At 34.0% G+C, this 16,620-nt stretch overlaps 1 protein-coding gene and 1 long non-coding RNA gene across 16 annotated transcripts in view; one reads left to right on the top strand and one right to left on the bottom strand.

Moving 5' to 3' along the window:
- The window catches only part of brsk2a (BR serine/threonine kinase 2a), a 324,106-nt gene that overhangs the window by 4,370 nt on the left and 303,116 nt on the right, over window positions 1-16,620 (top strand). The window lies entirely within an intron of this gene.
- On the bottom strand, window positions 3,842-16,165 carry LOC141380971 (uncharacterized). The gene is made up of 3 exons (XR_012400424.1): window positions 12,883-16,165; window positions 9,872-10,137; window positions 3,842-6,219 (listed from the first exon to the last, which is right to left on the bottom strand). It is a non-coding gene; the product is annotated as an uncharacterized lncRNA (long non-coding RNA).

Genomic DNA, 16,620 nt, shown 5'->3' with positions numbered 1-16,620 from the left:
TGGCTTTTGAGAAAGTTGTAACACTGCAAAGGATTCAAATAAACCATCACAGCCCAGAGCTGTTGGTTGTTGATTTTATAGCAACAGTGCTTGCTTGGTTTAATTTTGCAGTTTTTATTTTGGTAGAATGCTTGCTGTATAGCTGCTAGACTTGAGTGAAGTTAACCAAATGTTGTTTACCAGTATTAAACGGTGTATGCATGTGTGAGTTATGAGCACATTCAGGTGTGTATGCTGTATTATTAAAATAATATGTTTTTGAGTAGATGATAGATATTTGTACTGTTGCCTTACAGCAAGAAGGTCGCTGGTTTGAATCCTAGCTTGGTCAGTTGCCATTTCTGAGTGGAGTTTGCACGTTCACCTCATGATCATGTGAGTTTCCTCTGGGTGCTCCTATTTCCCCCACAATCCAAAGAGATGTACTATAGTGAGGCTATTGATAAATCAAATCGGCCATAGTTTATGAGTGTGTGAATGCGAGAGTGTAAGGGTGTTTATAGTACTGGGTTGTGGCTTGAAGGGCATCCACTGTGTAAAACATATGCCGGAATAGTTGCAGTTCATTCCACTGTGGTGACCTTCGATAAACAAGGGACTAAGCCAAAGGAAAATGAATGAATCAAGTATAGATATTTAGAGTTTGCTGCGTGGTTTTGTTGAAAACTGAAATGAAAAAGTTATGTGACTTGCTTTCATCAACTACAAAGAACAGTTTTTTTTTTTGTTTTGTTTTTTCCTGAATGATACTTATGAAATGTTGACTGGACAATTTGTCAAGATAATTTACATGGCAGTGCCTCATAAAGCAAGCAAATCAACCTTAAAAGAAAATGTGAACTGGTGTGTCAAGCTCCTAATATTTCCATAAATTTGCTCGATTCTACCAAAGAAATAAATGACTATAGTTTGAGTGATTAGATTTTTGATTTTTAGGCACAATGTCTATTTAAGTTTACTTTCTTGTTTTATGCAGCAGGTCTGTTGGCCAGGTTTATTGAGCTCTGTTTGGGGTGTAACCCAGCGTATCAGAGGCTGCTGTTTTGTCGTCAGGTTTTTGACAAGTGCAAAAGCCCTGAAATTGTCACCGAATGATGGGGCTGCTACGCTCAATTTTCCTTCAATTCCAAGCGCTATGAGAGATTTTCTGTTTTCTTGGTCTCCCGTCGATTGTTACACTGATACACATCTGTGCTGCCTCTCTGTTTACATCCACGACACATTGTCAAGTAAATTCGATAAACTACATCATCAAACTTGGTGCCATTTAACACTAGTTGTTCTTGAATTGCTGTTTTGATGGATTCTGAAGCACTCACCATAGCTTGATGCTATGTAAACATACTTTTGCAACAAACCCTTTCTGTTCCACTAATAAGACAAAATGTCCACTTGCTTCAATAGTCATCCACTTTATTGTTGTGGTAAGTTAGAATATAAAAAATGAATGAGTACTTTTATTTAGAAAAAAAACACATTTAAAATTCTATAAAATATTTATATTTTAAAGAAAAACTATTCTTTTGAGCTCACTCAAGAAAAAAAAAAAATACCCATGATAAAAACATTGAGCGATGCGGGGGGAAAAAATAGAAATGTTTCTTGAGCAGCAAATTAAAGCATTATATGACATAAAAGTAATTAATTGCAGTAATGGCTGATGAAAAAATGTTTACATTTAAAACACATTTTAATAGTGCAGATGGAAGGGAATTCAGCCATATAAAAATATGCCAGAGTTATTGACAGTTCATTCCTGTGGCGAGCCCTGATAAATCAACTCTGATTTTACTGTATATTTGCTCAAAATTCTAACTATTTTAAATAAATTTACATAAACAATTGAATATATATTCATACATATGATGTTTTTTTTAAGCTAGTGAATTATACATTTTTGAATTACAAATTTAATACAATCTTTTTTTCAGTATAAACAAAAACAGAAGCAGAACAGCAAAATAGAGATCTGTGCTAAAAGGGAAGAACAATAGTATTGCATTCAGTGATACACTTGCTTGAGGTTTGGTTGATATGAAATAATTTGAAATTCATTACTGAAATGTTCCGCATCTGTAATAAAGCCACTGACTGAGAACAAGAAGCCATTGTTTAGTCATTTCCTTATCTCCACTTTTCTTTTTTTTAAATAAAACGTTTAATCTTTTTAGCTACTGTAAGTCTAAGTCCCAATCCCAATTCTACTCCTTAGCCCCCGCTAAAAAATCTATAATCCATAATCATAACTCCTGTATTGTAGTCCCACAACATTGACACTTGAATACGTGTCAATGACGTGTGCAAGTGCTGTAGTGCTGTCCCAATTCCTAGGGGTAAATTTTGAAGCCCTTCCCTGTAACCCTCTGTTGTAAGGGCTAAGGGGAAGGGGCAGCGGTACAAAAATAGAACTGGGATTGAGCCTAAATCTATGTATCTAATTTTCAGCATTTAGAGATACTAGCTGTTCAATAAATTGGCTGAAGAGATACCATACCTCTTAGACTAGGTTTTTAATAATAATAAAAAAAAAGGTTTTGCCAGTTTTATATAGATACACCTATGAATTCATCATAAATATTTGTTGAAAATCTGCCTTTTAAGATAAACAACAGCATTTAAAAGAAATAAACACCTCTATAACTGTTATTTTTGTAGTGTAGTTTGAGATAACCCCCACATGACTGCTATCCCAGGTCTCTGCTCTGTAACTGAAACGGTAGTTATTGTTTCATGCAAACCTTTTAAACAGTGACATTATTACCGTTTTGCTTTTTAAATCAAATGTTTCGTGTAAGCCTTTGGCAGTTTAAATAATAAAAAATAAATTAAATGTAAATAAAAAATGTTGTTTGACTGTTTGATTTAACTGATAATTATTGAAGTTCATAATTTTGTGTGTGACAAATGAGAAGTAAAATCAGTAGCAGTGCGTAATATAGTATTGAGTCAAATGTCATCTTTTGTATACTGCATGTTTTGGGAAATACTAATTTGGGAAGTACTGTAGGTCAGCTTTGGCGAAACTACAGATTTACATTCTGCATAATAATGCCAGCTATAACAATACTACTGTAGAATGCAATTTTGTTGCTATTCTGTACCTACCCAGTATTTTTTTTAAAGAAATTATCAAATATGGTTTTTTTTTGTAAAAAATTGAACATGGAGGATTATGGATACATTTCTGAAAATGATGAGCTGCATATTATTTCAAAGCAATTTAGACAGAAACACTTTCATAGATTAAATTGTAGCAGTTGCATGAACAACATGCACGCTGATGAGTAACACCATTTTGTGACATCACTGTCTCTCACTAATGTGTGACATGAGTTGCCATGGGAACTTCTGCAAAGGCGAACAACATGCCCATGTGTTTTGTGTACATATGTTATTTTTGCTTCATGGTGCATTTCTTAAAGTTTTTCTGCTCCTGTGTGTCACAGTCCACTCGTGATCGCAGAATCACCCTTAGCTGAGTGGAATAGAGCAATTCAATTAGCTTTTAAATTATTTCATACATGGCGATTAAATCTCGCTGACCACTAATGGGATTCTCTCAGTAGGGTGCTCAGACCTCTCCCACATAATAACATTCAATTACTACAACCTCTCTCTCTCTCTCTTACTTTCTGTGTAAGTTCCCTTCTGTTATAGTATGGCACCCCTTATGAATTTTGAAAGCATGTGCGTTTTGGGTGTTTTTTATTTTTAAAATTAGAGTTTTTTTTTTTTTTTTTTTTTGCAGACATGCTCATAAAATGACAAAACAAAAAAACTATAGGGATGTCCGATCAGGTTTTTGTTTCCCAATCCTAGTGCAAAAAAACTAAAAAAAAATAAATAAAAAAAATAAATAAATATATATCTCTGTGCAAGTTAATCTACTGTTAAAAAATAAAAAATAAAAATAAAATCTGGCCATTTATTTCTGCTTTGGAACAGCAGTTCCTCTTTGATGATGCCAGTTTGATTGCTTGGGCCAGGGGTGTCCAAACTCAGTTCTGGAGTGCTGGTGTCCTGAAGAGTTTAGCTTCAACGGAAATTAAACACACCTGAACCAGCTTATCAAGTTCTTACTAGATATAAGACGTGTCCTAAATCACATACTTTCATATTGTATCCGCTTGTTAAGTGTGATGTCTCGTGAAGCGGCTTCCGGGTCCAAGCGCTCTATTCAACTGCATGGAAAGACTCATGAAATGGTAATTATAAACGTTTACAAAGCTATTTAATACTTCGAAAATCACGATTACAATATATATGTCCATGCCTAATATCCGATGGCCAGAAAGTGATTTATTTTTTTTATAAATTGTTAAAATTTTGGTATTTGTGATGCAGCAAGCCCAGAGATTGTTGTGTACACTATGACTTTATATAAAATTAAATTTAATGTGTAAAAATAATTAAAAGTGATCATAAACAAATAATTTCTCAACTCAAATGAGTGGCGGCTTGGATCTGGAAACAGTATTACATACGTCACTGACATGTCATCACTTAACAAGCGGATAGTACGCTAAAAACAGTATGCGAGAAGAGTAGTATGCCTGAATTCATAGAATTTGAAAAACAGTACTTGATGATCTACTACTTCCGGCAAATATCTGAAGTGCACAACGGATCTTTTTTAATTGCAGAGTAGTACATTTAAATTTAAATGCATAACCTACTGAGTAGTAGGCAATTTCGTACTCCGGTATACTAGAAACTTCTTGGCAGATGTGTTGTAGCAAGTTTGAGCTAAACTCAGCAGGACAACGGCAAACCGCTAGTTTGTTGCAAGTGAAATAAGAGAGGAGGGCAAAAATAAAACCCCACCCCTTTCTCAATATGCAGTTTCAGTTGGAAATATATCATTCTACAGAAATTGAAACTCCGTAGCAACTTCCAGTTCATGTGGTTTTTAATGCTCATAAAAAAATGAGGGGAGGTGGGGGTTGGGGGTTAAGCCACACAATCTCTTGACAAACTTGACTTGCGTGCAGTTTAATAAGTTGTGGCAACAATTATACCATAATGGCAACAACATGACAGAAAACAAGAAACTAAGCATTTTAATGTGTGTAGGGCAATGTGTTTCTGTCTTGCACAATGAGTCTTTACTGGCTATTAGATGGGCCGGCCTCATTAAATGAGAAAACACTACTGTCAGTGTTAATGCTACATTCTCCCAGACGCACACATATAGTCACAGGGCTTAGTGACTCATCCTCTTCAAATTACACTGCATCCAGACCATAAAATGTAACCAACAGTTGAAATGTTTTTAGAGTCTTTGTGTAAAAAGGGCCATTTATGTGTAGCAGAGAATATCTAATGGTGGTTTTTATGGAAAAGCAGTAATTGCATGCGAAATCTGTTTGCTCAGTTAGCAGTTTGGTTATAAATACCAGACATTTGGAAATTAAAATTAGCAGCAATGTTAGGTTATTAAGCTTTTATTGCTTGAAAGATTTCCAAATATTCAAAACTTAAGCGTGAGATTTTTACATGTAGCTGTTTACTTAAAATATAAATTTCATGCAGTGCTTGAATGCAGCAATTAATTTAAGATCTTTTCCATTCCAGAGTTGCAGTCATTTTAAACAAGATCTTATAGTTATGATGGGGGATTCTGACCACTACACTAAGACTAGACATGGGCTGGTATAAGTTTCTGACGGCATGATAACCTTGGATAAAAATATCATGGTTTTACGGTTGCGATTACTGCTTTAAAATAAGTTCTTTTTAAAATGTATTAGAAAAATAAACATTTTGCCCCCTATTGAACACTATATATTTTATTTTAGGACACATTTATAATATTTTGGAACAGTAAACAAACATGTCTGGCAGTTAATTAAAATAAATAAATGACAATTGTCTATTTCCAATTAGTTTCAAAAACACAGATTTTTTCACAAAACTTAAACACATAAAAAAAGTACATATAGTTGAAGTCATAATTATTAGCCTCCCTTTGATTTTTTTTTTCTTTTTTATTGTAAATATTTCCTAAATGATGTTTAACAGAGCAAGTAAATATTCACAGAATATCGAATAATATTTTTTTTTTATGGAGAGAGTCTTATTTGTTTTATTTCGGCTAGAATAAATGCAGTTTTAAATTTTTTAAAAACCATTTTAGGGACAAAATTATTAGCCTCTTTAAGCTAATTTTTTTTTTTTTTGATAGTCTACAGAACAAACCATCATTATACAATAACTTGCCTAATTACTTTAACCTGTCTAGTTAACCTAATCGACCTAGTTAAGCCTTTAAATATAACTTTAAGCTGGATAGATGTGTCTTGAAAAATATCTAGTAAAAAAATTATTTTCTGTCATCATGGCAAAGATAAAATAAATCAGTTATTAGAAATGACTTATTAAAACTATTATGTTTAGAAATGTGTTGAAAAAAATCTTCTCTCTGTTAAACAGAAATAGGGGCAAAAAATAAACAGGGGGGCTAATAATTCTGATGTCATCTGAATACCTTAGGAACAATATAACAGAACATTTTATTGGTTTTAACACCTTGACTTTTTTCTAAACTGAAGTAAACTCTAAATCGATTATAATACAATGCCTAACTAAGACTACTAAGTTTTCTCCAGCACATCCAGATTTCTCCAGATTCTCAATAAGATTAAAGTCTGTACTCAGTGGTGACCAAGCCATGTGTGAAAAAAAAAAAAGTGTCATGCCCCTGAACCACTCTTTCACAATTTGATCCCAATGAATACTGTCATTGCTGTTTTGTTTCAGAATATGCCCGTGTCGTCAGGGAAAAACCTGGGGTCTCATGTACAAGGACTTGTGTTGAATTCTTACTAAAACATTGCTTACGCACAAAGCTGTAAATGTGTATACGCAGTAAAAAATTCAGACGTATGAAACAATGTGTATGCAGAATCCCACGCATATTCTCTTTGTACATCCGAACTAACGTGAAACTGAGCGCATGTGCACAAGCGCAAAACCCCTCCCTGCCTCCTCCCCCGTATGAATATGCTAATGACTCTACTTTGGCAAAAACTATTGAAAAAGCAATGGCAAAAAGAGAAACTTTAAACAGAATGTGAATTGGAGTTGGTCTTTTCAGAGACAGATCGGAGAAAAACTGTGTTATTTGCAATTTTGTCCTCCGGAATTTATAACAAAAGAAAAAATTGAGTTTAGCTGGCGCGGTTAACGCAGTTGGGTCTGAACATCGCACTATGAGTGAATCAAAAGGTAAAAATTTTTATAGTATCTCTAGCTGCGTGAGTGTCGTAGCTTGTAAAGTGCATGGCAACATGTTTTGAAACGTCCGATCATGAACTCTGTTCGTCTGATGAACTCATTCTTTTTTCCCCCCCCCCGCTACATATCAGATTTTGCCTACTATTCATCGCGAGGAAGAGAAGTAGAATCATTAAAAAGTGTGTGTATTATGTTAAGCGCATTTGAGCATCACATAATATTTGCACATTTATTGAATGGAAATGTTTCTGATTCACATATGCAAATTCGTCATTCATTTCATCGTTAGTAAATCCAAACGTGAGCGTGAAATCTGGCGCACGTAAAAGTTTTTGTGTCTACGCAGCGTTGATACATGAGGCTCCTGGTCATTAAGTATATTCGGATAATCAGCAACTGCAGAGTCACCAGATAATAGCACTGCCCCCAAAGTCTTGTATAGTAGGCACTACATGTGCACCTCTATTTGCCATCACATAGTCCCAGAAAAAGTCTCATCTTTCTAAGAACAATGATATTGGAAATCGCACTGTCTACATTTTATGGCATCAACTGTAATGAAATGTTTTGAAAAGTACATTGTGTCCATATTGAAAAATGTTTCATCCCCAAAACTAGATCCCAGGCAATCTGTGTATGAACGGGATAGGAGTACAAAAGACTCTGTACACTTAAAAAATTGTTCATTGCAAATTGTTGCAAAAATTTTCATAAGCTGAGTTTAATCAAATGATCAAGTTGAACATTACTAAAATTAATTTGTTTGTTTAAATTCCGCCTATAAAATTATTTAACTAAAATAAGTAATGCTATTTTTGCAGTGTAGGCTGTGTCATTCACTTAATTTATAAGCATCTAGATAACCTAAAGACACATAAACACTTCTTATTTTAAATGATTTTAGTTCAGCGTTTAATATTTTGCTATCTTTTGCATTATTGGAGACAATTAAACAGATGGATGTAAACCTGTATGCTGTTAAATTTTTTTTTTCTTTTACTTTTTTAATGAGCTGGAGACAAAAGGTAAATAAGACAATCTCTGACTCTCATAATATAAGTACAGGAATACCTCAAGGGTGTGTGAGTTCTCCAGAAGCACCCGGCACATCATACACTATACTAACAAAAACAACCATATTGTAATTATAATTTTACTTTGTTATACAAAGATCAAGACACCTGATGTACCACTCTGAAGTGAATCAGTTTATAGAGTGGTGTGGTGTTCACCATCTAATTGTGAATGTGAAAAAAAAAAACTGAGGAAATTATATTTGATGTTATATTTGAATTTAAGTCCGTCAATTTAAGCCCTGGTATATTTTGAGTGCGTCCATTCCCTAGCGACATTTACAAATGTCTGACATCGCCTGTCTGTATTTCTTAACGTTGTTTAGAATGAAATGTTTAGAGATGCCTATGATGCCCCCCTTTGATGCTTCTAACGTCCTTCTCGCAGCACTAGTGGCACCGAAATTAGCCACCAAAATTCATATGCTGATTTGATCCGGTACACACCGGTTACAAAGGTACCGGTGCATATAATAAACAACGCTGTTAATAATGATATTATGCAATATTATATATTATACAAAAGCAAAGTGTCATGAGTAAACTGAAAAAGCCCACCGAGATGAAGAAGGCATGAAAGCAAGGGTTTTTATATTTATGTAGAAAATAATAATTTTTGTAATATCTTATTCCTTTAAATTTTGTTTTTGTATATAAAAATAATAATTTTATATAAAAACAATAATTTACCTATTGCTGTACATCATGTGTGTATTAAGCAATATGTAAGTGAGGCAACTAACGCGTTCTGTGCTGGACTTTAGACCTCCTCTCAGCTGGTCTATTGAACAGTATATTTTAGTTCCTCAAAATAGCAACGCAACAGCAATGTGCCTTAACACACCTCCTTTTTTTTTTAGACCAGAATGCCTATGGGTGCACATATGAGTGCAAATGCATTTGAACAGCGTGGTGCAACACGTCAAAATGACATTTGCGTCAAGCTGAAACTAGCAAACAACATTTGTGTCATGCCTTGTGCAGCATTACGCCGGGTGTATGATAGGACCCATAATGCCTCTCCAATCAAGTTCTATGATGTAACTGAGTCTTCCATAATACAGACACTTATGAATTATTCCATACTGCCTCCCTCCTCCTCTCCCTATATGTTTTTCTAACATTACTCTCCTTGTCATGAAAAGTCGTCAAACAGCATATGTCAACTTGATTATAAACCTGAAAGTATCCTAAAATCACACACAATACCTCTTCTCTCCTGTCTTTCTCTTCACTTCAGGGGCTTTTTCTGTCCCTGTTTCTCTCTCTTTTTTCTGTTTGTCTCTCTACTCTTCAAATACACAATGAACCCAGTCTCTGCTGCCATTAGCCTCCTTTACCTGATTAACGCTTGCTCATCTAACGCTTCTCCTCATCATGGGTCTGTTTGAAAAAGGTGTGTATACATGGAACATGCCTCATTAAAGATGCCTTCCTCTCCTCTTTTTTTCTTTTGTTTGGTAACACGAAACGCTTGTCTGCTCATTTTAATCTACGTTAACGATTACACTACATTTCCACTCAGCGTGGTTTATTTCAAAACTTACATTTCCATGCTTGACCAATTTCAGAATTCGTTAAAAAAAAAATATTAAGAAAAGTAAAAAATGTAACACATTTCTAAACATAATAGTTTCAATAACTCAGTTCTAATAACTGATTTATTATCTTTGCAATGATGACATTAAATAATATTTTACTAGATATTTTTAAGACACTTCTATACAGCCTAATGTGATATTTAAAGGCTTAACTAGATTAATTAGGTTAACTAGGTAGGTTAGGGTAATTAGGCAAGTTTTTCTATAACGATGGTTTGTTCTGTAGACTATTCACTGTAAAAAATGTTACTTAGATCTAACTTATAAAAAGTGAGGCAAGTGGTTGCATCGGACGTTTTAGGTTGATTCAACTTCCAGCCTTTTTTAAGTATTTTAAACACTAAAACATTGCTTAAAACAAATGCAATAAAATTAAGTTGAGCCAAATAATATTTCTAAAATTACTCAAATCAGATAAACTTACTTTTTTTGTTAAACTTAACTTACTTATACATTGCTATATGTTGACTGTACTCATTTTAATTAAGTATTATGAACTTAATGATCTAAATAAAATTAACCATGCATATGTCATTTAAAACGAATTTAATTGACTTCTGGCTGTAACCTCAGAAAATAAATCAGCGTTTCTATATTGTAAGCACAATATACACTAGTAAACACAGATAAACAGACTTTCCTGTCAATAACAATTAAATAAGAATGGGAAGATGGATTAAAGACCATAACATGTATTCAATATCAATCAATGTTCCTTTTAATAGTGACTTCAAAATAGGCCATTAATGTGGCTACACGTACACAATACATAAATAAAAACATTAATAATACCAGATCCTATTGAGAAATCATCCAAGGCAACTCAGTGAGGAGATTTGCATATTTTGATGAAGATTTTGGATGCATAATGTCCAGTCCCACAAAGAGTCTCTAATATATCTCAAATGTATACAGTTTTGATGGATACTTGAAGTCGAGGACATCGGTAAGTCCAAACAGGAGCCATCATGCATTTGATAGGTTTGGCAAACCTCTGACAGTCCTATGATAATCCAAACTGTGTTGGGCTGATGGCAAATTTTTCCCGTGGGCAGCCGCATGCACCTCTGATTCCTCACAAATCTATTGGTAGAGACAAAAAGAAACAGGAGTTCAGGTGGTTGCTACCAAACAACATTAAATAGCTAAATACTAAATAGAAAATAACTACAAGTGAAGTTACAAAAGTCCAGTGAGAATGATGCATGGATGAAACACCTTAGTTTATCAGTTAAAAATTACCTTAGTTAAAATTACCTAACTTTTATTTAAAAAATAAAAAAAGGTTATAGAGGTTGTGTAATTACATTATTCCAGGTGTTTTTAGTTATCAAATTTTAAAGAAAACTGTGATTTTACTCAGTGTAACAGTGCATGTCATTGTGGTTTCCTGTCAATCACAGAATTGTTAAAATTTAGGTATTACATTTTTTTGTCTATTTTGGCAACTTATAAAGCATAAGAATGTGTATTTAATTTAGATATTAAAACTGTTTGAAAACGGCTATAAGAAAATTATAGAATACAAATTCTATAATTTAATTGTCATCTTCATTTTGCACCAAACTTTGCACGTCATAATACAAATTTTATTAAAGAAATAAATAAATACATTGCCATTTTACACATTACATTAAGGTTTACATTAAATTTTTGCTAAAGCTACATTTAATTGACTTTTTCTTCAAATTTAATGTCACTGGCAAATGACAGTTCAGTGATTCAGTGTTATCAGTTAGCTTTATTGAAAGACTGACAGATAATAAGAAACTGCATTAGGATATTTTTATACTGTTTTTACTGTTGCACACATAAAAAAAATCTTCAGATATCAAATGTAAGTTAATTCTATGGAGCCCACTATTGTTTGCAATTTTACCAATGTTTTACTTACCTGCAAATAATTATAGCTGTAATTGTATCTAATGTTTTTCTTACCTGGATGTGAAGTTTGAAGATCCACAGGTAACAAAATCACTTTGGTATCTAAAGACCAAGAACATGCATTTTAGAATGAGGTGCATACAATTTAAATGGTTCTGTAAACATCAGTAGTAAATGTAATTTAAGTTAAAATAAATTGTAAATCTGTAATTTATTCACTATGCAGCATTAAAAAACTTATGGACTAAATCTCTAAAACACAAACTTTAAGTTATACTTTCTCTTACGTTAAACACAAACTACTTAACTGTTGCATACGTTTCTGAATTTAATATCCATCCTTAATGTGCTGCTATAACTTAGGTGAGCCAACTTTAGCTAAGTTAGCGCTAACAAACTGAACCCCCACACCCCGACCGCCCACCAGTGACCTTGTTAATCGGTTCTGCAACGTTAGTTTTACCTACTAAGTGTTTTAAAACTACTTTCACTATTTTTCTCAATAATATCACTTTTAATCGTTAGTATAAACTAGCGTTGGTTAGCGTTAGCCAACTTAGCTTTCCATGTGAGAGCAGTCTAACTGTTAACATACCTGAGGCTACAGTACAATTTACAAAGCTAAAACCTCACCTGCCTAGCGAAGACAGCAGTTTTGCATGACTTTACAATTATCATTCGGCTAAATTTGCAACTTACCGTGTTAATCAGATCCGCTGCTGGGAGCAGTTAATGTCGACCATTGCAGAAGCTGCGTCTGCCTGCTAAATCCCGGGCAATGAAAAAGGAGTCACGCCAAACTATTAAAATCACGTTTTATGAACACCTGCCCACATCGACAGCTGCTCTAATAAATTGTCTGTGTCAACTCACTTTTATAACATTTATTCTACACAATAACCACGTACAAAAATCTACTCAAATAAATTGCATTAGTTTTATTTAAAATATACAGTTATATAAAAACTGATATATTTTAAGTAAAGAGGAAGCAAATTTTATTTTTTTGGTATAAAACAAATAAAATTAACTAGATTGCAATTATTTAAAGTAGATAGAACCAACTTTGTGAGTGTAGCACTTTTTACAGTGTTGGAAAAAATACAGCTTAAAGGGGCTAATAATTTTTTCCTTAGAATAGTGTTTAAAAAATGAAAACTGCTTTTAATCTAAGAGCATTAGTCTACGAAATAAGACTTTCTCCACAAAAAAAACAAAAAATATCTGACATACTGTGAAAATATCCATCATTTGGGAAATATTTAAAAAAAGAAAAAAAAATAAATCAAAGGGAGGGGCTAATAATTCTCACTTCAACTGTAGTTGTCTAACCAACTTGGTGCTTTTTACAGAGAGGGAGGCACCTTTATTAAGGCATGTGCCATCTATTAAATGTTCTTCAAACAAAGTCATGAGGTAAGAGAATATGGGTGATGTAGGGCTAGTTATGTGGCAAATGATGATTTACAGGCTAACCAGGGTTCTGGAGAGAGCAACTAACATTGTCAATGAAAATTAATTCCATTAAGATGTCACTAACATGGACATAGGTGAAAAAGAACTGTTTCTAAAATATTTAAAATAGCTATTTACATGCTGTTTATACATATACAAAATAGGCTAAACATTAAATACCCATGTGGCACTTGTGACATCACATTTTCATTATTTTTATTTATTTATTTATTTTTATTTCCTTCCTATTAAAAGTATTTATTTCCAATCTGATATTTAAAGGAGAGAAATAGGAGGACAAATTCAGCAGATGCTGGATTCAAACTGTGTTAATGACAGATCGCATCAAAACATGTTGCTATGCACTTTACAAGCTACGCAACTCACACTATTGTTGGTTGCGCTCTTTAGTTAAGTTGTCTCTGTTGATAAGATAGTGATGGGTGGAAATCATGCAAATAGCTTATTCCAAAGAGGTGCGCTATTTGCACTTAGCCTAAATAGACGTTCCAACACTGGCATTTTTCCTACCTTGCAGGGGCCCCAAGTACGCACAGGCCTGTGCACAAAATGTCCATTGGTTAATCCGGCCTTGGTTAAGATGCAATTGCATTTTGGGAATATTAGACTGTTTCTGTTAATGTACTATTGCAAGGTTTTCATTGTGTAGGGATGGTGCCAGCAGGGTCTACATGCACTCCATACATTAATGGATAGCACATTAATATTAAAAAAACTGTATTCATATAAAACAATTATGTATATCCATATGAAACCTCATGTTTACATGACCATGCAGCAAAATCGTAGCCTTAAAGAGCCTTACTTTCATTTTACACCTGCTTTAATTTGAATTGAGACTCCTGAAAACACTTGACAACTGCATTTCCGTTAGCTCTTGAGAAATTCACAATAAGAAGCAGTAAAGAATTGGTGAACTAGAAAGAGTCTACTTGTTTCCATACGTTCATTAATATTGTCCCTGAGGGTAGCTGAGATTTATTGCCAAGGCCTGGGAGTTTTAATCGACTGGCCCCATCCTCAGTAGCTGCTGGGAGCTCAATAATCACCTTCACTCATATAATACCCCCATGAGTGCTCTCAGAGGCCTTTACCACTCCACGTGCCTCTTAGTAACACTCAAAAGTGTTGTAAAAGCAAAGAGCTGCTACAAAATGGATAGAAGGACATAATGTATATTGTCATAAATAACGTTTATGCTAACATTCAGAAATGTGCTTCTGTTTAGCAGCACAGACTTTTCCCTGCTTGCTTTTTGTTGTGACTGTGTAGTATTACCTAAGTTGATCCATCCACACTAATTTCACTGAACCAGATTCTTACCCGACAAAGGTATATACAAAAGTGCTCAAATTTTGACCTGTTTTACAAGATGTTTTGTGTCTACAGAAGTGTCTGTACAGTTTCAGATCAAATGATCAGATCAGATATTCTACCCTGTTAAACATGTAATATTTTGGGTCAGATGGAGTTGTAGCTGTTTTTGTGCCTGTACCTTTAAATGAAAATGAGCTGGTTCTCCCTTTCCACTCATTTTGCTTCAGAGTAGGATAACCAGGGTCAGATGTCAGGATAAACACTGCAAGATGACAGACATCAAGGCAGACATTATGAAACCGAGATCCACAGTCAAAAATAGCACAGTAATATGAATTAGCCACACAAATCTTGTTACAATGTTCTTTGTGCGTGTGCACACACACACATTTAATATGTTGTGTGTTTTGGCTAATCTACTCATGGCAAATGTAACAGGATGCTCACCCAATAGGTAAATATACTGCTGTATAAAGATCCATTATAGCTAAGTTACAGTACTAAATAAACCCAATGTCCACAAATCGGGACTCCTGTTTGATCGATGCGTCCTCGTTTACAGTTGTGTACTCTATGCAGCTGGTTATTTCAGTGGATTTGAGTTATGTTGCCCAAAAAGTATAGTCCAAATTACTATAAAAATACAAAATCCTTCCTGAAGTGCAGTTGGATCACAGTTTGAACAGATCTTTTAATCCCACTTGTCTTGTAGACATGATTATAAGTGTTAATACTGAGACATAGTAATGTGCAGCTGTCAATCAATATCTGATTGATCTACAAACTGCAGTGCTATGTCAAGGTGCATTGGGTCTCAAAATTACTGTGATTTGACCCTATTTTAACATCTTATTGTGGTTTATTGTGTTTAAATCACTCCAGTATGGCTGTGACACGCTATACCCACACACATTTCTGTTCAGACAGCTTTCAAAAGTTGACTTTTGCATGGTAGGTGCCATGTTTTGATTGCCAATTATTTTGCTACTTCGTACAAAGAATATAAAAATAAAATAAATCGAATGTGCCGAAAACCTTTACATCAACTATTGTAGTACTTTAAATCAACCTTTTTGTTTGTGTTAATGAATAAAGAGGAAAGCTAAATGCCATAGCAGTGTGATTTCTGCAGTACAATTGTCAACAAACAAAAGTGCCATAAAGATTTCTTTTATTTATTACCATTTTAGACAAGTTTGCTAAACAATCCCCACATTGATTGGACAAAAATATCACAGTCGTGGCACAAGTTTAGCTTTCAGGCTAAATTGGGTTTTCTGACAAACTCAAAACATTTTTAATATCACTTTTTGGATAAAGAACCTACTTACAGTGTAACTTACAAATAGTTGTCTTAGGATGTTATTGTTGGATAAAACAACGCATTTTAACACTGAATTAAACACTTAGCAAATGAGGTTGTAATGAAACTAATTTCCTGTTTTCCATCTTCAGCTCATCTAAGATGAAGGAAGTTTATGTCATCACAGAAATTTTGAGAGGCAGCAATGCAAAAAATTCTCTTTGAAATGGAGAATAAACCCGTCGTTCCTCTTCAGCCTGAGGGCTCGTATCCTCACTTGCTCCGTGAAAGCTAAGCACATCAATCTCGTTTACTCATAGTCAACTAGAGAGAAACCAAGCAGCTTCAAAGTTCAAAATGTTTGCCTGCTATTGAAGAAAAAAGTATGCTTCAATCATTACTCAGCAGAGTTCACACTTGCTGATTTGCGCCAGTGGTCAGGGAATTAATTTTCACATTTATCTTTTGAAAAACCTGTTATATTGCAGCTGTATCAGGTTTGTTTCCAAAGTAGTAGCCATTTATTATTTGTAGTATATGTAGCGCTTTTCTATTAAGTGGTCAATTTGTGTTTTTTTGTGAATTGTATATGAGTTCTAATACAAGCATGTTTTTTTTTTTTTTTTGAGTTGTGAAAAACCTAAAATGTGTAGTTTTGGGGGTCTACAAAACCAAGTATACAGTATACATATTGTGGAGGTATCACTGGCTTTACCCTGAAAGCTGTCTA

The sequence above is a fragment of the Danio rerio genome, chromosome 25, assembly GCF_049306965.1.
Source record: "Danio rerio strain Tuebingen ecotype United States chromosome 25, GRCz12tu, whole genome shotgun sequence".
NCBI classification, from domain to species: domain Eukaryota; kingdom Metazoa; phylum Chordata; class Actinopteri; order Cypriniformes; family Danionidae; genus Danio; species Danio rerio.
The sequence above is the reverse complement of the archived record's forward strand: the minus strand, read 5'-3'. Positions and strand labels throughout refer to the sequence as shown.